We start from the raw sequence: 23625 nt of genomic DNA on the forward strand, positions 1-23625 counted from the left end.
ACAATATTTTCCACGTTCACTACAAATGGCTAAATTTTTAGCGAATTTGTATGTGATCCATGTGACGGACAAACCACAGTTTTACATAGCTGGCCTGTAGGTAACTATTTTTTACCAGCAAACTGTTTCTATAACTTCGCTAACACACTACAGCAAAATTTAAAGGGAGGCCAGAAATGGGAGAATTTGGAGCGCACTTTTTATCTCTGATCCGTGTGTGACGGACAAACCACAGTTTTAAATAGCTGGCCTGTAGGTAACTATTTTTACCTGCAAACTGTTTCAATAACTTTGCTAACACACTACAGCAAAATTTAAAGGGAGGCCAAAAATGGCAGAATTTGGAGCGCACTTTTTATCTCTTATCCATGTTACAAATAAACCACAGTTTTAAATAGCTGGCCTGTAAAAAAATTATTCCTGACCTCTGATACCTGGGGCTATGTTGAGAAATATCTGTAATAGCAGCAGCAGCAGCAGACAGAACGGACTCTCTTGCTATATGCAGTCTGCCACATACACTGCTTGCCTGCCTAGCACAGATATTGATGCAGCTTTATTAGTTCTCAGAAGGACTGTTAATTGAGGTAGATATGTATATAATATATGGTATACCCACACTAGTAAGAACCAAGCAAATATCTCCATAGCTCATCAGCAACTCTCCTTACACTGCCTGATTCCATAGTAGACTATGACGAGCATGGCGGTGCCAGGTGTAATATAGACCCGATGACGCTGTGCGGCCAGCCAATCACTGTAATACCACAACCAACATGGCTGTGGCATTGCAGTTTGTGGCAGACAATGCCTGCATGTTCATTGGCTCTCTAAAGAGCTCCAAACATGCAGGGCAGGGACCTGAGCTCCCGCCGACCAATCCCGGAAATACTCAGAGTGCTCCGAGCATCTCGAGCAGTGAAGAGTAGTAGCGAGCATGCTCGCTCATCACTAGTAAGAATCATATAGTTACGAAACAAAACAACCTTATCTGATGCCTTCCTGAGTCATTTTGTACCTGTAAGATATCTGCACCAGTGATAAGCGAGTGTGTTCGGCACTGCTTGTTACTCAATCAAGCATTAAGGTGCTTGGTCACGCTGGTTACTAGGCCGAGTATCAGTGGTGATCGGACGCAATGCTTGAGTCCCTGTGCTGCATGTTTCACCGCTGTTAGACAGCCAATCAGCATATGGGGATTGCCTGCCATACACAGTAATATATAATACAGTTGCCATGTTAGCTACTGGCAATACTGTGCATTGCTTCATCCGGTCTATCTAAGACTCGGGGACTCGATGCTCACTACAATGACCTCTGTAATCAATGGATAAAATGAATATTCACTGCTTCCCTCCCCCATTTCTCTTATTGATTTTTACTTACAGGGTTAGTAATGGGGGGTGTCTGACTGACCCATCTCCATTACTAGTCCCTGGGCTTGGTGTTAGCACCAGCTATTGACATCAACCCCTAATCCCATCACACTGATAACTACTGCATCAAGGCAATTGGGGAGAGCTGAGCAAGGATACCAAAATTGGTGCATCTAATGTGATGTGCCAGTTCTTGCGTGGCGGAGGGCTGGTATTTTTAGACTGGGAAGGGGCCAATAACCATGGCCCTTCCCAGCCTGATAACATCAGCCCACAACTGTTTACTTTGCTTTAGCTGGTTATTAAGGGGAGACCCAACACAACTTTCTAAAATGTATGCATTTATTAATTTATTTATTCCTAGAAAGCTGCCTGATATCTGCCAGCTATTTCTCTATCTCACTCTATCTATCTATCTATCTATCTATCTATCTATCTATCTATCTCTCTTTAATTAAGCCTTTTTTCCAGCTAGCTTTAAATAGCATTCATTGCTAAACATTGCTGCTGAAGCAGGTAAAAAAGTGGAGCGCCCGCTAGGACCATGGGGTACTCGGTACCGGGATGGTTCTGTTCTTAAAGTGGTAGTCATGGTGGTGATGACCCGGTCCGTGGCCCTAGGCATCCAGTAAAAGGGGTTAATGAAAATGGAAATAAAGTCTAATGTAGTAATGTTCCTGACGCCACCTGTGGTTTTTGGCCAGGGGTGGCCGATGCTGCGTATAGGGGTCCTCTGGGCTGATGGTTTTGCAGCTTAGATGAAATAGCTCCCCACAGGCAGAGTTTGGTCCCCAGGACTCCCGGTGTAGTTGGTAAGAGGGATGATTGATGGTGAAGTGCAGGACTGAGGGTACAGGAAACAATTGCAGGACACAAGGATAGCAGTTTCCTTTACCTTTTACTGATAGAATTCAGGTACAGTCCAGGGTACAGGTAACAGGTGATGGTGGGGTCCGGACAGCCTGGAAACAGTTAGGGATCCACTTAGCTAGGTGGGTCCAGAGGCCTTCCTTCTGCGCTGTATATATGACCTTTGCTGCCTGAAACTCAGTACGAGTCCTCTCAGTGTCTGTATTCTCAACCTGTATGGTTGACAGCCTGAACCTTTCATGGACACTGTCCTCTCTCTCTCTCTGCAGCCCCAGGCTCCTGACTTGCTGTGGTACCTGCAGGTGTTAGATTTGACAAGAGACTTGCAATCTCCTGCCTTCTGGGTTCAGTGGCTAGGTCTGCAATTCCCACATCACCACAGACCCCGGTGTCCGGTCTCTTGGTGCTTTGCTCTGAGGTGAGCCCACTCCCAGCTCCAGAACCCAGGCTCCCCTCCTTTGCCTCTTCTCCTCTCACTCTCCCTAACAGACTGTTTAACCCCTCCCCAGGCCAGAATTTATCGGGAAGTTCCACTGAAACTGGGTTTAGAAGCTCCCCCTTCTGGTCTGGAGTCAGGACGGTGTTGCATGTCAGTGCTACCTGATTAAGGGATCCCTTCTTGTTTCCAGGCATGACATCACCTCCCCCGTGAGGAAGACAATACCATTGTGGCATATGGACTCCTGCGGTGCCACAAAAACACAATGAAAAAATATGGTAAAAACACAATGTGTGCACACAGCTGAGAGACTTTAGGGTTACTGGGGTTCCTAGCTGCTGGGACACCTGGAGGCTGTGAGCTAAGGTTATCAGAGTTCACAACCTCCAGGTGTTCCAGCAGCTGAAAACTCTAGCAACTTTAAAGTCTCCTTTAAGTTTTCAAAGCCTCACTGCTGCTGACCAACCTGGAGGCTGTGAGCTAAGGTTATCAGAGTTCAGTCTCTTGAGGTTCCAGCAGCTGGGAACTCCAGTAACCTTAAAGGCTCCCTTAAGGTTACCGAGCCTGACACGGCGGCAGCGCAGTCCAGGAGTTCAATGTACTACAGTGATTCCACCAGGTCACGTGGATTGCTTGATTGACTGCCAGTCACGGTGCTCTGTGAGACAATGGTAATTGTGAACTGATGTAACCTCACTGATGTCAGTGAGGTTACATCAGTTCATAGCCGGCTGGACACCCGAGTACGGCTGCAAAAGCCTATGTGCTTCAGACTACGTGGGACATTGTGGGATCTTTGTGCTACTATGGAACTGCATGGAATTTGTTTTTTTTTTTAGTAAAAGGGAGAACGAAGGAATTTGCCGGGCAGTGTTTTTTTGAATAAAGTTTTTTTGTGTGTGTTTTTATCCTTTTTCTTAATGAGTTAGCAATGGAGGTGTCTGACAGACACCTCTCCATTACTAACCCCACGGGTTGATGCCAACTGTGATTTTTTACATATCATAGTTGTCATCAACCCCAAATCACATTATCCCAATTGCCACTGCAACAGGGCAATTGGAAAGAGCTGAGACAGGGAGCCATAATTGGTGAATCTAATGTGATGTGCCAGTTCGGGTACGACTGCATGCTGGCATTTTTAGGCTGTAAAGGGGTCAATAACTTTGGACCTTAGTAACCAGATAATATCAGCCCACAGCTGTCTGCTTTGCCTTATTGCCTTATATTTGCTGGTTATTAACCCCTTCCCGACCCATGACGCCACATAGGCGTCATGAAAGTCGGTGCCAATCCGACCCATGACGCCTATGTGGCGTCATGGAAAGATCGCGTCCCTGCAGATCGGGTGAAAGGGTTAACTCCCATTTCACCCGATCTGCAGGGACAGGAGGAGTGGTAGTTTAGCCCAGGGGGGGTGGCTTCACCCCCCCGTGGCTACGATCGCTCTGATTGGCTGTTGAAAGTGAAACTGCCAATCAGAGCGATTTGTAATATTTCACCTATTATAACGGGTGAAATATTACAATCCAGCCATGGCCGATGCTGAAATACCATCGGCCATGGCTGGAAATACTAATGTGCCCCCACCCCACCCCACCGATCGCCCCCCCAGCCCTCCGATATGCCCGGTACACTGCCCCGCTCCCCTCCGTCCTGTGCTCCGCTCCCCCCCGTGCTCTTGTCCGCTCACCCCCGTTCTCCAATCACCCCCCCGTGCTCCAATCACCCCCCCTGCACTCCGATCCACCCCCCCGTGCTCCGTTCCACCCCCGTGCTCCGTTCCACCCTCCCCGTGCTACGTTCCACCCCTCCCGCGCTCTGATTCACCCCCCCATGCTCTGATCCCCCCCCCGTGCTCCCCCCCACCCCATCATACTTACCGATCCTGCCGGGGTCCGTCCGTCTTCTCCCCGGGCGCCGCCATCTTCCAAAATGGCGGGCGCATGCGCAGTGCGCCCGCCGAATCTGCCGGCCGGCAGATTCGTTCCAAAGTGCATTTTGATCACTGAGATATAATCTATCTCAGTGATCAAAATAAAAAAATAATAAATGACCCCCCCCCCTTTGTCACCCCCATAGGTAGGGACAATAAAAAAATAAAGAATTTTTTTTTTCCACTAATGTTAGAATAGGGTTAGGGGTAGGGTTAGGGTTAGGGCTAGGGTTAGGGTTAGGGGTAGGGGTAGGGTTAGGGGTAGGGTTAGGGGTAGGGTTAGGGTTAGGGGTAGGGTTAGGGGTAGGGTTAGGGTTAGGGGTAGGGTTAGGGGTAGGGATAGGGCTAGGGTTAGGGCTAGGGTTAGGGGTAGGGTTAGGGCTAGGGTTAGGGCTAGGGTTAGGGCTAGGGTTAGGGTTTCGTTATGTGCACACGTATTCTGGTCCTCTGCGGATTTATGGCGGATTTACCGCGTTTTTTCTGCGCATTTCACTGCGGTTTTACAACTGCGATTTTCTATTGGAGCAGTTGTAAAACCGCTGCGGAATCCGCACAAAGAAGTGACATGCTGCGGAATGTAAACCGCTGCGTTTCCGTGCAGTTTTTCCGCAGCATGTGTACAGCGATTTTTGTTTCCCATTGGTTTGCATTGAACTGTAAACTCATGGGAAACTGCTGCGGATCCGCAGTGTTTTCCGCAGCGTGTGCATATACCTTTAGAATTAGGCTATGTGCCCACACTGCGGATTGGCCGCTGCGGATTCGCAGCAGTGTTCCATCAGGTTTACAGTACCATGTAAACCTATGGAAAACCAAATCCGCTGTGCCCATGGTGCGGAAAATACAGCCCTGAAATGCTGCGTTGTATTTTCCGCAGCATGTCAATTCTTTGTGCGGATTCCGCAGCGTTTTACACCTGTTCCTCAATAGGAATCCGCAGGTGAAATCCGCACAAAAAACACTGGAAATCCGCGGAAAATCCGCCGCTAAAACGCAGTGCCGTTTACCCGCGGATTTTTCAAAAATGATGCTGAAAAATCTCACACGAATCCGCAACGTGGGCACATAGCCTTAGGGTTAGGGTTGGAATTAGGGTTGTGATTAGGGTTATGGCTACAGTTGGGATTAGGGTTAGGGGTGTGTTGGGGTTAGTGTTGGAGGTAGAATTGAGGGGTTTCCACTGTTTCGGCACATCAGGGGTCTCCAAACGCAACATGGCGCCACCATTGATTCCAGCCAATCTCGTATTCAAAAAGTCAAATGGTGCTCCCTCAATTCCGAGCCCCGACGTGTGCCCAAACAGTGGTTTACCCCCACATATGGGGTACCAACATACTCAGGACAAACTGCGCAACAATTACTGGGGTCCAATTTATCCTGTTACCCTTGTGAAAATAAAAAAATGCTTGCTAAAACATCATTTTTGAGGAAAGAAAAATGATTTTTTATTTTCACGGCTCTGCGTTGTAAACGTCTGTGAAGCACTTGGGGGTTCAAAGTGCTCACCACATATCTAGATAAGTTCCTTGGGGGGTCTAGTTTCTAAAATGGGGTCACTTGTGGGGGGTTTCTACTGTTTAGGAACACCAGGGGCTCTGCAAACGCAACGTGACGCCCGCAGACCATTCCATCAAATTCTGCATTTCAAAAGTCACTACTTCCCTTCTGAGCCCCGACGTGTGCCCAAACAGTGGTTTACCCCCACACATGGGGTATCAGCGTACTCAGGAGAAACTGAACAACAACTTTTGGGGTCCAATTTCTCCTGTAACCCTTGGGAAAATAAAAAATTCTGGGTTAAATATTTATTTTTGAGGAAAGAAAACGTATTTATTATTTTCACGGTTCTGCATTATAAACTTCTATGAAGCACTTGGGGGTTCAAAGTGCTCACCACACATCTAGATAAGTTCCTTTCGGGGTCTAGTTTCTAAAATGGGGTCACTTGTGGGTGGTTTCTACTGTTTAGCCACATCAGGGGCTCTGCAAACGCAACGTGACGCCCGCAGAGCATTCCATCAAAGTCTGCATTTCAAAACGTCACTACTTCAATTCCGAGCCCCGGCATGTGCCCAAACAGTAGTTTACCCCCACATATGGGGTATCACCGTACTCAGGAGAAACTGGAAAACAAATATTGGGGTCAAATTTCTCCTGTTACCCTTGGGAAAATAAAAAATTGCAGGCTAAAAGATCATTTTTGAGAAAATAATTTTTTTTTTAAATTTTCATGGGTCTGCGTTATAAACTTCTGTAAAGCACTTGGGGGTTCAAAGTCCTCACCACACATCTAGATTAGTTCCTTTGGGGGTCTAGTTTCCAAAATGGGGTCATTTCTGGGGGATCTCCAATGTTTAGGCACACAGGGGTCTCCAAACGCGACATGGTGTCTGCTAACAATTGGAGCTAATTTTCCATTTAAAAAGCCAAATGGCGTGCCTTCCCTTCCGAGCCCTGCCGTGCGCCTAAACAGTGGTTTACCCCCACATATGGGGTATCAGCGTACTCAGGACAAACTGGACAACAACACTTGGGGTCCAATTTCTCCTATTACCCTTGGCAAAATAGGAAATTCCAGGCTAAAAAATCATTTTTGAGGAAAGAAAAATTATTTTTTTATTTTCATGGCTCTGCGTTATAAACTTCTGTGAAGCACCTGGGGGTTTAAAGTGCTCAATATACATCTAGATAAGTTCCTTGGGGGGTCTAGTTTCCAAAATGGGGTCACTTGTGGGGGATCTCCAATGTTTAGGCACACAGGGGCTCTCCAAACGCGACATGGTGTCTGCTAACAATTGGAGCTAATTTTCCATTCAAAAAGTCAAATGGCACGCCTCCCCTTCCGAGCCCTGCCGTGTGCCCAAACAGTGGTTTACCCCCACATATGAGGTATTGGTGTACTCGGGAGAAATTGCCCAACAAATTTTATGATCCATTTTATCCTATTGCCCATGTGAAAATGAAAAAATTGAGGCGAAAAGAATTTTTTGTGTGAAAAAAAAAGTACTTTTTCATTTTTACAGATCAATTTGTGAAGCACCTGAGGGTTTAAAGTGCTCACTAGGCATCTAGATAAGTTCCTTGGGGGGTCTAGTTTCCAAAATGGGGTCACTTGTGGGGGAGCGCCAATGTTTAGGCACACAGGGTCTCTCCAAACGCGACATGGTGTCCGCTAACGATGGAGATAATTTTTCATTCAAAAAGTCAAATGGCGCTCCTTCTCTTCCGAGCCTTACCATGTGCCCAAACAGTGGTTTACCCCCACATGTGAGGTATTGGTGTACTCAGGAGAAATTGCCCAACAAATTTTAGGATCCATTTTATCCTGTTACCCATGTGAAAATGAAAAAATTGAGGCTAAAAGAATTTTTTTGTGAAAAAAAAGTACTTTTTCATTTTTACGGATCAATTTGTGAAGCACCTGGGGGTTCAAAGTGCTCACTATGCATCTAGATAAGTTCCTTGGGGCGTCTAGTTTCCAAAATGGGGTCATTTGTGGGGGAGCTCCAATTTTTAGGCACACGGGGGCTCTCCAAACGGGACATGGTGTCCGCTAAAGAGTGGAGCCAATTTTTTATTCAAAAAGTCAAATGGTGCTCCTTCCCTTCCAAGCCCTGCCGTGCGCCCAAACAGTGGATTACCCCCACATATGAGGTATCAGCGTACTCAGGACAAATTGGACAACAACTTTCGTGGTTCAGTTTCTCCTTTTACCATTGGGAAAATAAAAAAATTGTTGCTGAAAGATAATTTTTGTGACTAAAAAGTTAAATGTTCATTTTTTCCTTCCATGTTGCTTCTGCTGCTGTGAAGCACCTGAAGGGTTAATAAACTTCTTGAATATGGTTTTGAGTACCTTGAGGGGTGCAGTTTTTAGAATGGTGTCACTTTTGGATATTTTCAGCCATATAGACCCCTCAAACTGACTTCAAATGTGAGGTGGTCCCTAAAAAAATGGTTTTGTAAATTTCGTTGTAAAAATGAGAAATCGCTGGTCAAATTTTAACCCTTATAACTTCCTAGCAAAAAAAAATTTTGTTTCCAAAATTGTGCTGATGTAAAGTATACATGTGGGAAATGTTATTTATTAACTATTTTGTGTCACATAACTCTCTAGTTTAACAGAATAAAAATTCAAAATGTTAAAATTGCGAAATTTTCAAAATTTTCGCCAAATTTCCGTTTTTATCACAAATAAACGCAGATTTTATTGACCTAAATTTACCACTAACATGAAGCCCAATATGTCACAAAAAAACAGTCTCAGAACCGCTAGGATCCGTTGAAGCGTTCCTGAGTTATTACCTCATAAAGGGACACTGGTCAGAATTGCAAAAAACGGCAAGGTCTTTAAGGTCAAAATAGGCTGGGTCATGAAGGGGTTAAAAATAGGGTTGACCACATATCATTTTTTAAATTATTTATTTATTTATTGCTAAAATAACAGGGAAATACGATGAGTGATGGCATTTTTTTCTTCTCTTTTTTATTTTGCTTTATAAATAAATAATTATACAGGGAAGAATGTTTCTTAACATTTTTTCCTGTAAAATCAATTTTATCTTCAGTTTTGTATGTTTTATTGTCAGTTTGTAAAAGTGGCTTAATAGTCTTTTACAGCAGAGACCTGGGAGACAGAGATAGGTCCAGAGGTCTTCCCCATCTGTTCCTATTCCATTTCAGCTGTGTTTCCATCCATTTCAGTAATTTTCCTCCCTCCCCAGAGCTTCTTGTTGCGTTTGCTGGAAAAATGCTCGAGTTTCCCTTTGAAACCCATTGTACTCGTTACTCAAAAAAAGCACCCGAGAATTACGATTTTCTCGATTTGAGTAACGAGCACTGGAGCATTTTAGTGCTCGCCCATCACTAATCTGCACTGAATGGCTTGACTTGTACATTCTTTTATATGAACTAGAATAAAATGAATTTTATATGTGCTGGATTTAGATTTGGTCCCTTGGATATCTTCCTGCAACCTATTTTGCTGCAATAAATTGCTTGAGCAGCTGTTGTTCCAGTGTCAATTCACACAAACAGTTGTAGAGGGGAATCCCAAAGATATGAATGTGGGTATGGAAAATGTAGTTATTAAAGGAGTACTCCCATGAATATTTTTTTCATTAAATGTTTGCATGTATGCATGTAATGTCATGTGATTGTATTAATATGCTCACCTACCGCCGCTCTGTCTGGTGTCCAGTGCCGGAGTCTGCAGAAGCAGAGCAGAAAGGTCCTGTTCCTGAGAGAACAGCAGTAGTGAAGTATTTTAACACACTTATTCTACACTAGATGGTGGCCCGATTGTAACGCATCGGGTATTCTATAATATGCATGTCCACATAGTATATAGCACAGCTACGTAGTATATTGCCCAGCCACGTAGTATATTGCCCAGCTATGTAGTATATTGCCCAGTCACGTAGTATATTGCCCAGCCACGTAGTATATTGCCCAGTGACGAACTATATTGCCCAGCTACATAGTATATTGCCCAGCTACGTAGTATATTGCCCAGTGACGTAGTATATTGGCCAGCTACATAGTATATTGTCCAGTGAGGTAGTATATTGCCCAGCCACGTAGTATATTGCCCAGTCACATAGTATATTGCCCAGTCACGTAGTATATTGCCCAGTCACATACTATATTGCCCAGCTATGTATTATATTGCCCAGCCACATAGTATATTGCCCAGTAACCTAGTATATTGCCCAGTGACGTAGTATATTGCCCAGCCACATAGTATATTGCCCAGCCACGTAGTTTATTGCCCAGTCATGTAGTATATTGCCCAGTGACGTAGTATATTGCCCAGCCACGTAGTATATTGCACAGTAACGTAATATATTGCCCAGCCACGTAGTATATTGCCCAGCCACGTAGTATATTGCCCAGTCACGTCGTATATTTCACAGCCCATGTAGTATAAAGCACAGCCAATGTAGTATATTGCACAGCCCATGTAGTATATTGCCCAGCCCACGTAGTATATAGCAATGTGGGCATCATATCCCTGTTAAAAAAAGAATTAAAATAAAAAATAGTTATATACTTACCTTCTGGAGCCCCCGGATCCAAGCGAAGCGGTTACCAACGCTGAGTCCTCGCGCGCTCCGGTCTGACGAGTGCATTGCGGTCTCATGAGATGATGACTTAGCAGTCTCATGAGACTGTTACGTCATCATCTCGCGAGATCGCAGCATGGACCGGTTACCAGAGCGTCGCGAGCGGGAAAGGCCTCTTGTGGATCTGAGGGGCCGACGGACGGTGAGTATATAACGATTTTTTATTTTTTTTATTATTTTTAACATTAGATCTTTTTACTATTGATGCCGCATAGGCAGCATCAATAGTAAAACGTTGGTCACACAGGGTTAATAGCAGCGTTAACCGAGTGCATTACACCGCAGCATAGCATGGTCGGTTAATGCTGCCATTAACCCTGTGTGAGCGGTGACCGGAGGGGAGTATGGAGGGGGCACTGACAGCGGGGAAGAAGGAGCGGCCATGTTGCCGCCGGACTGTACCCGTCGCTGATTGGTCAAGGCTGTTTTGCCGCGACCAATCAGTGACTTGGATTTCCATGATTGACAGAGTCCACGACCAATGAATATCTGTGACAGACAGACAGACGGAAGTGACCCTTAGAAAATTATATAGTAGACAAGATGGTGGCCCGATTCTAACGCATCGGGTATTCTAGAATATGCATGTCCACGTAGTATATTGCACAGCCCACGTAGTATATTGCCCAGCCACGTAGTATATTGCCCAGCCACGAAGTATATTGCCCGGCCACGTAGTATTTTGCCCATCGACGTAGTATATTGCCCAGTGACGTAGTATATTGCCCAGCCACGTAGTATATTGCCCAGCCATGTAGTATATTGCCCATCGATGTAGTATATTGCCCAGTGACGTAGTATATTGCCCAGCCACGTAGTATATTGCCGAGCCACATAGTATATTGCCCAGCCACGTAGTATATTGCCCAGCCACGTAGTATATTGCCCATCGACGTAGTATATTGCCCAGTGACGTAGTATATTGCCCAGTGATGTAGTATATTGCCCAGCCACATAGTATACAGTACAGAGGCACGTAGGATATTGCCCAGTGATGTACTATATTACCGAGCCACGTATGTCACAGGTTAAAAAAATAAAAAATAAACATACTCACCTAATGATCCGAGGGCCCCTTGTAGTTGAACATACTCACCATTCTGGTCGCTGCTTCTTAGCGTCCCGTCTCTCCGCTTCCTGGGATCCAACGGCGCTGTGCAGATGGGCGCGCGGCTGCCGCCATCTTGCGTTCCCAGGATGCTTTGCGAAATTACCCATATGACTTAGCGGTCTTGCGAGACCGCTAGGTCTTATGGGTAATTTCGCAAAGTATTGGTGGGAAAGGAAGATGGCGGCAGGCGCCAGCGGCTCAGCGGACAACGGAGGGTGAGTATATTTTTAACATTACTTTCTTTTTCTATTGATGCCGCATAGGCAGCATCAATAGTAAAAGGTTGGGGACACACAGGGTTAATAGCGGCAGTAACAGAATGCGTTACCCGCGGCATAACGCGGTCCGTTACCACTGGCATTAACCCTGTGTTGGCGGTAAGGAGCAGGCGCCGGGGACACTGACTGCGGGGAGCGGAGCGCCGGGGACACTGACTGCAGGGAGCGGAGCGCCGGGGACACTGACTGCGGGGAGGAAGGAGCGGCCATTTTCTTCTGGACTGTGCCCGTCGCTGATTGGTTGCGGCGACCAATCAGCGACTTGGATTTCCATGATAGACAGAGGCCACAACCACTGAATATCCGTGACAGAAGGACAGACAGACAGACGGAAGTACCCCTTAGACAATTATGTATATAGATTACATGCAAATATAAGCACATTAACTGAAAATAAATATTCATGGAAGGGCTTCTTTAATGGTTGGGAGACTGAAATGAGGGGTAGACTAGGTAAATACATATATTTTGGTGCATACTACATATGGAATATGCCGCACACAATGTGGGATATATTAATTACGTATACGCTATATAAGCAATACCATTTCATTAAGTAAAAACTTACTGCATGAGTTGATATCCTTAATATAATGATGACATCTCTGAATGTTTAATTAACTTGGCTAAATACCAGCAACACAAGGATTTCATCAGACTGAAGAGATCACTAACAGCTAAGATAATTAACATTGAAAGAGAAATACTTGAAAAAATTTTTACAGAGAGCCTGACATGATTATGAGAACCAGAACATCAAATTCTAGCTTACCAATAAAAGTAATAATGTGGACACTAGTCCCTTACGGATACTAATTAGGAACTCACCATCACAACCATCTTGTACTGTTGTCAAACATTATAAATCATTGTCTCTTAAATAGATTATGTATAATCTATTCAGGTATTCTTAATTGTAGTTTTCTCATAACATAAAAAAAGAAATGGCTGTTTGGCGTGTAGCCATGCTTTCTCCAAGCCTTAAAGTAGCACTATCACCAAACCTTGAATTCTGTTAATATATTGCAATCATATTATATAGCACTGTGTACTTACAATTGCTTATTTTGCCTTTCTACCCAGGTAATTCTTCTGTTTTCCATTAAGTCAATGACATCATATGATTAAAACTGACTAGCTGAATCCTTCTAATCTCTAAGTAGAAACAGAAAGTTTATTTTCCTTACATAAATCATCACTGCAAAAGTCCTTGGCAAAGGGGAGGATCAGAGCAGATTGGTCAGGAGTTCAAGAGGGAAAGACTTATGCATGTATAAGGATGGTTGGCTGTGGTGTCACATTACAACCCCTGAAGACACCAATCTTGTCAGTGTTGTGTAATGTAAATAATGTTTTGCATTTTTTGAATATATTGTGTCAAGTGAATAGTGTTAAAATGTATAGAGCTTGATAAATGTTGATAGTAATGTAACATATGTAGTGTAATGTATAGGAGAAGTGATGTAGATAGTTAACAATAGGGTAAGTTAGGAGTAAATGTTCAGGACTAGCCCACATGGGGGAGGCGTTAGTGTTAGTAAAAAGTGACTGTTTCCCGATAGTTAAGAGGGAAAAGAGTTTGGAGTGAGTAGTGAGCAGAGCTGAAATAAGGGTGATCTTGAGAGGAGACTGAAGGACAAGGGATAGTGAGATAGTGAAGAAAGTGACTTAGAGACAGGGTTGTCTTCTGGGGACGGGTCCTAGGAGAAGCCTAACTACGGGACTTTGAGCTTGTAATTGAGGAGTGCATTATACTATACTGAGGACTATCTGGAGCATTATACTATATGGAGGCTATTTAGGGGGCTATGATGCAGTGTGGGGGTTACATTGAGGGGGCCATCATACAAGTGTCATGACAGGAGAAGTGGTACTGAGCAGGGTATATATAGAGAGGAATGCAGATAGTGAGGATTACATCCAGTACACAGGACAAGAGAAGTGGTTCTGTGTAGTGTATATATAGAAAAAAAATTAACCAGCTAGGCGTCCCAGGAGACACGGATCTCCAAGGAACCACTTTTGGAAATGAAAAAAAGATGATCCAACTTCCACACTTGCAAAAATGTTTTGGATTAAAAAATAATAGATTCCATCAAGCGTGTAGACACAGCTATGCATTTCGAACATCCATTGTGTTATTCTTTAACCCCTTAACAACCACCAATACGCTTTTTAATGGCAGCAGTTAAGGGAACTTATTCCTCAGTGGTGTTTACCCATTTATTTCTCTCTTCCCTGATATGATCTAGTACACCAGAGGAGAGATAAATGGGGTCCCCCGAGATCCCCCAGTACTTCCGGTGTCCCCTGGCATCATCTTCCGGCAAAAAAATGGCAGGCGCCAAGCTTTTCCGGCAAGCACCAATAGTTGATTTCTCCTAATGGTTTATTTTGATCACTATGATAGGCCCTATCACAGTGAACAAAATAAGAAAAAATAGTAAACCAAACCCTCCTTTATCACCCATTTAGTTAGGTAAAAATAATAAAATGAAAAAAAAAAATAATAAAATGTATTTCTATTTATCCATTAGGGTTAGTGTGTGTTGCGGTTACGGTTTGGGGTTGCGATTAGGTTTAGGGTTGGGATTAGGGTCAGGGGTAGTGCTTTGTTAGGGTTGGAGTCAGAATTGGGGGTTTCCACTGTTCAGGTACATTGGGGGTCTCCAAACACGACATGGCACCCGCCATTGATTCCAGCCAATCTTGTGTTCAAAAAGTCAAACGGTGCTCCCTCTCTTCTGAGCCCTGCCATGCGCCCAAACAGTGGCTTTCCTCCAAATACGGGGTATCACGGTACTCAGGAGAAATAGCAAAACAACTTGTGGGGTCCATTTTCTCTTGTTACCCTCGAGAAAATAAAAAAGTTTGAGTCTAAAATAATTTTTTTGTGAAAAAAGTAAAATGTTATTTTTTTCCTTCCACATTGCTTTAGTTCTCTTGAAGCACCTGAAGGGTTAATAAACTTCTTGAATGTGGTTTTGAGCACCTTGAGGGGTGAAGTTTTTAGAATGGTGTCACTTTTAGGTATTTTTTTAGGTATATTGACCCCCAAGTTCATTTCAAATATGAGGTGGTCCTTAAAAAATATATATATAATGTTTCCAAAATTGTGCTGCTGTAAAGTACAGATGTGGGAAATGTTATTTATTAACTATTTGGTGCTATATGCCTCCTGATTTAAGGGTAAAAAAAATTAAAAGTTTGAAAATTGCAAAGTTTTTAACATTTTTGCCAAATTTCTGTTTTTTTTTTCATAAATAAATGCAAGTGTTATCGAAGACATTTTAACACGAAAATGAAGTACAATATGTCACAAAAAAACAGTCTCAGAATCAGTCGGATACTTTGAAGCATTCCAGAGCTAAAACCTCACAAAGTGACAGTGGTCAAAAATTCTAAAAATTGGGTGGGTCACTAAAGGGAACCCGTCAGCACAAGAAACGGCCATCACCCTCCAGGGCCCATACACAGCACTCTACATTGGGGCACCATACACAAGCCCCAACTCGACATGAAAGAATTGAAAAACAAGTTTCACTATACCCACCGCGGGGCGGTCCAGTCCGATTGCCATCACCGCTCCTGGTCCAACGCCTCTTATCCTCCCACGATCACCACCCTCCTGCTTGCCCCCTGTAGATGACTCGACCCCGCACCATCCACACAGGCCCCAGGCACCGTGCCGCCGTGCAGACGCACCCACCCGCCCCATCGAGGGCAGAGCAAAGCACAGCAGTGTGCAGGTGCCAGAAAAGGACAAAGAACCCCGACACCTACACACTGCAGCACCCCGCCCCCAACAGGGCAGACAAGTGCGCCCACGCAGCAGTGTGACACCGGGGAGCCTGCGCAGATGACTCAGGGTCACCCCATCCACAAGAAGCAAGGAGGGTGGCGACCAAAAGAAGAAAGGTGGCGCAGGACCAAGACCAGCGACACCCCTCAGACTGGACCACCGTGCAGGTGAGTACAACCAAACCAACTTTTCACACCAGTCCTGAAAGGCGATGGCTGCATCCCACATCGGCCAAAACTGCCGACGGGTTCACATTAAGTAAAACATTGGCTCTGTCACGAAGGAGTTAACAAAGCTGTGTATAAACTGTATACATAATACAGATGCTAAGAATTAGATCCAGAACACAGGACAGGAGAATTGGTAGTGTGTTTATACCATATTTTTCGGACTATAAGATGCACCTAGGCTTTAGAGATGGAAATTAGGGAAAAATTGAAGCAAACATGAGGTCAATTCAGTACTTGATATCCCCTATCCTGGTATTTATATAGTCCCCTCATCCCCACCCTGATACGCATGGCTCCTCATCCCTAACCTGCTGTGCATGGCCTCCTCATCCCTAGCCTGGTATGCATGGCCACTTCATCCCTAGCCTGGTATGCAGGGCCGCTTCAGGGCATTACTGCCCTGACTGGCTTATGGGGCCCGATGAGCAGAGGAGGCCTGCATCGGAACCCCTCTCTTCTGCTCACCGGGCCCCAGCGGCAGGATTCTGCGGGTGCAGTAACTGAACCTACATCGGAGATGCAGATTCAGTTAAACTCTATTGTGGGCCCGCAAGGCAATAGTTAAAAGTCGCCAGCCAATCGGAGGCTGGCAGCTGATGTCAGCATGCATGTCGTCATTGTCATTCGCTGGCAAGTCTGTGCTTGAAATGCCTGGAGGGAACATCGCAGCTGGGCTGAGGCCAGGTAAGGAAAAAGTTTTATTTTTTATTTTTATTGAAAGCCGGCAAGCCGAAATATATGTCGATGGCAACAAGGTGACATATGGACCATGTGTTAGGTGTCGAGTTCCCGCCGCTGTGTAATCTCAAACCATGTCCGCTGCGGTCTCCCATTCTCCTCTAGCCCCAGTGGAACCTACTCAGCAGAGATGTCGATCCCAGCATCTGGCTCAAGCTGATAGTGTGCGCTTGGCTACTGCTGCCTTTCTAGGCTCAGCCCTTGTAGCCAGCACTGATCAGTGGCGAGCAGACATTCCGGGGACTATGTCCTGCTTTTCCCCTACTGAGCATTCCCACGGGTCCACCTCTCAATGGAGGTCAGGGGTCACATGCTCAGGTCCTGTATTGGCTTCCATTGGATCACTAGGAAGGTCCTGGAGAGCTACAGCTACAAAAGGTTTGCATGGCTGCATGGCCATGCGCTAGTATAAATCAGTTATTGTGTGTGTGTGGATGTATGCCTGTTCTGGTGAAAGCTCCGAATCATTCTCATCCCTAGTGTTGATGAATGCTCGCGAATGTTGGAGCTGTCTAGTGCCAGTTAGTGCCATCCAGCACCAGGCACAATCTATAGCATCTATCAGCAGCGTTAGCCAGTGCGGCACCATGTGCAACCAGTGCGCTTACCTGTCCCTAGTTAGGGCGGTTAGTAGTGTGCGCCAGAACGGCGCTGTGTGTACCCAGTGTTCTAAATCTATTTTAAGTTTAGCTTACTCCTGACACCACTGTAGCGGTGTTGAGCGCAAGAGGTCTCAATGGACTCTGACCCTGAGTCTTGGGGCAGAGTTCTGTGACTCCTTGCTTGTTCGCTCTGTGCGGTATTGCAGCCCTGTGATGCAATAGCATTCACTTCCTTCATACCGGGTGAAGCTAACCCATGTGTGTCTTCTCTTAATACCGCCATATAGTCCACCATTACCAAGCAGCAGGTGTCTTCTCTCCACGGTGGACCCCGGACTGCGAACGCATCTTATATTGCCTCTTATTTATATTTAGTGCGTTCCGCCAGTCCTAACAGCATGTGTCTCCATCCTTCCCCATCTGTCCCAATCCTGCCCCACGATCCCACACCATGCGACATGGGGCAGGATGTAGACACACGGTACAGGACCGTAGGGCAGGATGGAGACACATGGGGCTAGATCATGGGATAGGATGGAGAAAGATGGTGCAGGATCATGGGGCGGGATGGAGACATGGGACTCGATGGAGACATGGAGACAGATGGTGCCGGATCATGGAGCAGGATGGAGACAGATGGTGCAGGATCATGGGCAGGATGGAGACAGATGGGGAGTAGTGATGAGCGAGCATACTCGGCAATGCTTGTCACTCGCCCAAGCATTACTGTACTCGGCAAGTGCCAAGCACCCCCCGGGAGCACTTGGCGGGAGCCCGAGCATGAGCCCCGCATGTTTGGCGCTCTCTAGAGAACCAATCAACATGCAGTGACCATCAGCCAAACACTGCAACGTTGCAGCCATGTCAGCCACAGCACCACAGTGACTGGCCGGTCTCACAGCGCCATCAGGTCCACAAGAGTCCACCGCCGCCCCGCTTGCTGCACCCAGATCCCGACTCAGACAGTGCAGGGAGATCCGCTGCCGAGACAGGGCCAGTTTTGGGGGTTTATTAGTCAGTGTGACTATACCAACATAGAACACACAATTCCAGCCAAACCAACAGTCCTTCCAAGGACCAACTGTGGAGCACATAGACTGCAGCGCTGGACAGGCAGGGGAGTGCATGCAGTTCCATACACATCAGTGCAAGGTATGCAGGCACCGAACACGGGCACACAGATATCACTGCACACATAAAGAGGGTCAATTCCATTACTGTCTGCTGCTGCCTATTACATATATTGACCGTATATACCTAGCCCAAGGTATCAGTGGCTAGGAATAATTTGTTTTCATCTTAACCCTAAGTACTCCACTCCAAAGCAATCCAGAGCCCCCTCTCCTTTCCTCTATCTGCTTGTTGACATTGCAGACTACAGCCAGATCCTTTTCATAGTACAGCATGAAAATCCAGCAATATTAAATGGATTTGCCTGTCCCAGCCATCACATCTGAGTGTGCAGAAAATTCTACCATTTTTTGTGGTACTGTAGAATTTTTTTGGAGTGTCTTATACAATTTATTGACACCATTTTGCTGCCCAAAAATTATTTAGCTGCCAAAAAAATATTTAGCTGCAGGGGAAATATTTTACACTGGGTTTTGTCTACCACACGGATCGCATATCATTGCGCTCATAATTGTGCCATTTCAGGCCTCCATAGATTTTTTTTGTTGTGTCATAACCTACTTATTGATACAATTTTGCTGGCCAAAAAAAATAATACAGGCCAGTTATTTGAAAGAGGGCTATCTCCGTCACATGCCTCATCTATCTGTGCGCTACAAATTGTGGCATTTGAGGGCTCCATTCAACTGTTTTTGCTGTGTCTTACTCTATGTCTATACACTATTTTTCTGTAAAAAAAAACAAAAACACAGGCCACATATGTAACAGTGTAATATCTCCATCAAGAACTTTTCTTTTGCTCAAACTTTACTCCATTTTCAGAAACCTTGTAGAATTTCAAGTGTAAAACTCATACCAGGAGTGGAGTTCGAACGCACGAGTATTCATATCAATTGGATCTTAAGTCCAATGCCTTTACCACTCAGCCATCCTGGTGAATAAAAGTGCGCTCCTTGCACGTAAACCCACACCATGGAGGTGCTGGGGATTGAACCCCGGGCCTCACACATACAAAGCGTGCACTCTACCACTGAGCTTCATCCCCAATACTTTTACTCAGGACATTATGAAATGTTAAGTGAGCACTTATTGTTATAGGGGAATTCAGGTTATTGTGACTGTCAAAGGGGCATACAGGGCATTATTACTTTCTAGGGGGCAAAATGTTTACATTTTTTTCTAGTGCACTTGCATATGGCATTAATATATTCTAGAGGTTTGTTTTACAATCTAGAGGGCACACAGTACCACACAGCAGTTTTGGCTGGAGAAGTTGTTGAGTCGGTCTGGGTCAAATGGAAAAGGTGGGAAAAGTAAGCCACTCCACTAGAAAGAACGTCAGCTGTAAGTCACTATCTGTAACTGTAATATTATTATTATTTATTATTATAGCGCCATTTATTCCATGGCGCTTTACATGTGAGGAGGGGCATACATAAAAACAGTAATATAATCTATTATGTGTTCTGTGGGACTGGTATCTGCCACTATTTGGTCACCATATGGCGTTAATATCAGTGTTGGTTTTTGTATAGAGATTTTTTTTTAGTAACATCTGCTGAGGTTCCACTATACTATAATTAGAGTGCACCACCATAGTTGTAATCAGGGTTACCTGGTTAGGCCGGGATCACACATACACGAGATACGGCCGAGTCTCGCAGGTGAAAATCCAGCTCTGGTGCCGGCACTCCGGAGCGGAGCGTGCAGCTCCATGTATTGCTGTGCCGCTGCTCGCTCCGCTCCTGATTACTTGCGCCAGAGCTGAGTTTTCACCTGCGAGACTCAGCCATATCTCGCATATGTGTAATCCCGGCCTTAGGGGCACACTCAGAAGTTTTGCTTCCCCCCGAAACAAAACCCTACCTAAGCCTCTGCTGTAGAAGCTTTATTGTCAACACACTGGGTGCTAGGGATATATTTAACAGATCTTAACATAGATAAGAAATTTCTATTCCAATAGCATGTCAATTTGACATGAATGATAATCATATCAAAATTTTCTCCTGCTGTTGCTTCATGTTTCCATTGACATTCAAACATTCTGACAAATTTGATCATTTAAAACAGAACCATTTAACACATTTGAAGTCTTTAAATGCAATAACCATTAATTTTGTAATTTAGCTATTACAGCATCCAGACTATTAAGGCAGGAAGAAATAATTATCAATAATTTTGATTGATCTGTCACACTGGTAGAGCACAATTGAAGAAAAAATATATGGGAGAATTATGGAACTCTCCTGGTGGACATATAAGGCAGCGGGAAATCAAATAATATTAATTAATCTTAAGAGGTTATCGGCTTCTGGGGATTGCAGTTCTATCACAACTAAATTACAAAAACATACCTATAAATCCTCAAAGTATAGGCAATCTTCTCTAACATTGTGATCTAGTCCCAGAAGTATGTATAGGAAATATAGAAGGCTTAGCATGTTAATCTTTAAAAGGGCTGAAACTGATTACTTACTGGTCTTCTTTGTGTACACCTATGAAAATGTTCTTAAAGATTTATTTTATAATTTATACAAATCTTTTCTATTGCGGATGAAATTTTAAACTGCAGCTTGAAGTGCATATTCAAATCATTAAAATTATTTTTTTGTAGAACTAAGTTTTCATTTATTTTATGTAATTTTTAGGTATATTTCAAAAGTAAACAGCACGTCTTGTTGAAGGTTTTTCCTCATCCGCCAGGACCCCATTGTTAAAGACTGAAAGAATGGCGTCGATAAAGAATTAGGAGTAATATTTTTACGCATTTTTTGCGGTGCAGAAACGCTGCAGATCCGCAATTGATTTACAGTACAATGTAAATCAATGAGAAAAAGAAAAAGCTGTGCACACATTGCGGAAAATCTGCTGCGGAAACGCTGCGGTTTAAAAGAAGTAGCATGTCACTTCTTTTTTGTGAATCTGCAGCGTTTTTGTACCCATTCCATTATAGAAATCTGCAGGGGTAATAAATGCAGCAAATCTGCAAAAAAAAAACGCAGCAAAAACGCACAAAAAACGCGACAAATCCGCAGGTGCGTTTTCTGCCAGGAGAGGCAGAATCCGCACCAGAAATTCCCAAGGCTAATCCACATCGTGTGCACATAGCCTCATAAGTCAATGTGATCTGTCACATTTCTTTGGGATTAATTTTCAAACGGATCCATCATGCAATAGCAGCCATGTTGCAACAAAATTACTTTGAATTTCTTAGAAATTAACCAAATGGTACATAATGTGCCCAATTAATTATGTCACACATTATGTCTATTACATCGCAAAACAAAGCTGAGCGAATCTGCAAAAATTCAAAGACATTTGCATTGAAATTATTTGATGCTAATTGAATGAGCCCATATTGTTGTTAAAATATCCATTCATCATGTTTTGAGGATAAGACCCCAAAGCCTAATAAATGGATGGACTAGAAATGGGTTAAATCACAATAAAATATCATACCCACCAGGCCGCTCACCTGCTCCTGCCATTGAAGCCACTCATTTATTCTCTGTTGGTTTCCCTGGGCACCAACATTTCTCTGGCATTATTATCTTATGGGACCTGCGAGGCCTCGATGCACATTTTGACTTCATGATGTCATAATGTACATTACCCCTTGCAGTCACATGGGATAGCACATATCATAGCATACCCAGTGTACATATCTACCATCCATATGTAAACAAAACAAACTCAGAAACATGACATCAATTTCTCACGAGTGTAAAAATCTCAGGCTGTCTTACAATATGTTAGTCTACACAAAGCACACATTTTGTGACAGCTGCAGAAGTTGTAAACGTCAAAGTAAAAGTGCTAATGACAGTCTCATGTAGTGATCACAGCAGTTGATGGGTACCGTATTGATGGCATATCGTATGGGTTTGGTGCCATAAGTGGCTTGTGAGCAAAATAGAGTTAAAAATTGAAGTTGAAGGCCGGAGTTGAAAGAGGTTCAACACCCATAATATTTACATTTTCCCTACCTTTTATTATTCTTTAATGTTCTTGTTTAATTTTATAATTGCAAGCAGGATTGGAGGTGTCCATCATTATACAATCCGTCGTTTACATACACAAATGGTGCTGGGATTAAAGGGTGAATACTGCTGTGGCATGCATGTGCATGTAGCCCAAGTGGACCCAGTGAGTCAGCTGACAAATAGCTGTGTTAATGTATTATAGGGGAGTGGAAAACAGTTTAAGAAAAGTATGGCCACTGCTAATTCTATACTTCCAAACAAAATTACCAAATTGGGTGCTGAATCAAGGTTGTCAGTCTCAGAAATGGCAACCTTAGTGTATAATCTCCTTCCAAACAGCCAGGAGAACAGCCTAGATTATCACCTGGGGCATGGTAAAGGTGGTAATGTAAGAAAGTTGGTGGTTTTCTGGGATTCTGTAATCACGAAGACTGATAGAGTGACTTATCTCGTAGACCGACCTCAAATAAAGGGTTATATGTCTCCCTAATGTCAGTGTTTAGCATGTGGTTGATAAATTACAGAGAAGGAAGGCTGGTGAGGATCCAGCTTTAGTGGTCCACGTGGGAACCAACAATAGAATAAGTGGTAAGTGGAAGATCCTAATGAATCATTTTAAAGAATTAGAGTGCAAGGACTGCAAGCCGAAGGAAAGTACCTCTTAAATAATATTCTGTAGAACATTGTCTATGCCATGCAACACAGAGGAAAAACAGATAAACTTAGGGCATTAAAAACATGGCTTCAGTAGGATGAGAAAAACACAAGTTGACCTTCTTTATCTCATGATTAGTGATGAGCGAGCACTAAAATGCTTGAGTGCTCGTTGCTCGGGTCAAGCAGATTGGAATACTCGGGTACTCGGCCAGAACAACGAGCCCAATGTAAGTCTATGGGAGACCCCAGTATTTTTACCGCGATCCCCCCAGGAGTCCTTTTAAGGTCTAAAAACGTCTGAAAATGATGGAAACACTGCTCAAATGACACAGGGACATCATGAGGAT

Source organism: Ranitomeya imitator, chromosome 5, assembly GCF_032444005.1.
Source record: "Ranitomeya imitator isolate aRanImi1 chromosome 5, aRanImi1.pri, whole genome shotgun sequence".
NCBI lineage: Eukaryota > Metazoa > Chordata > Amphibia > Anura > Dendrobatidae > Ranitomeya > Ranitomeya imitator.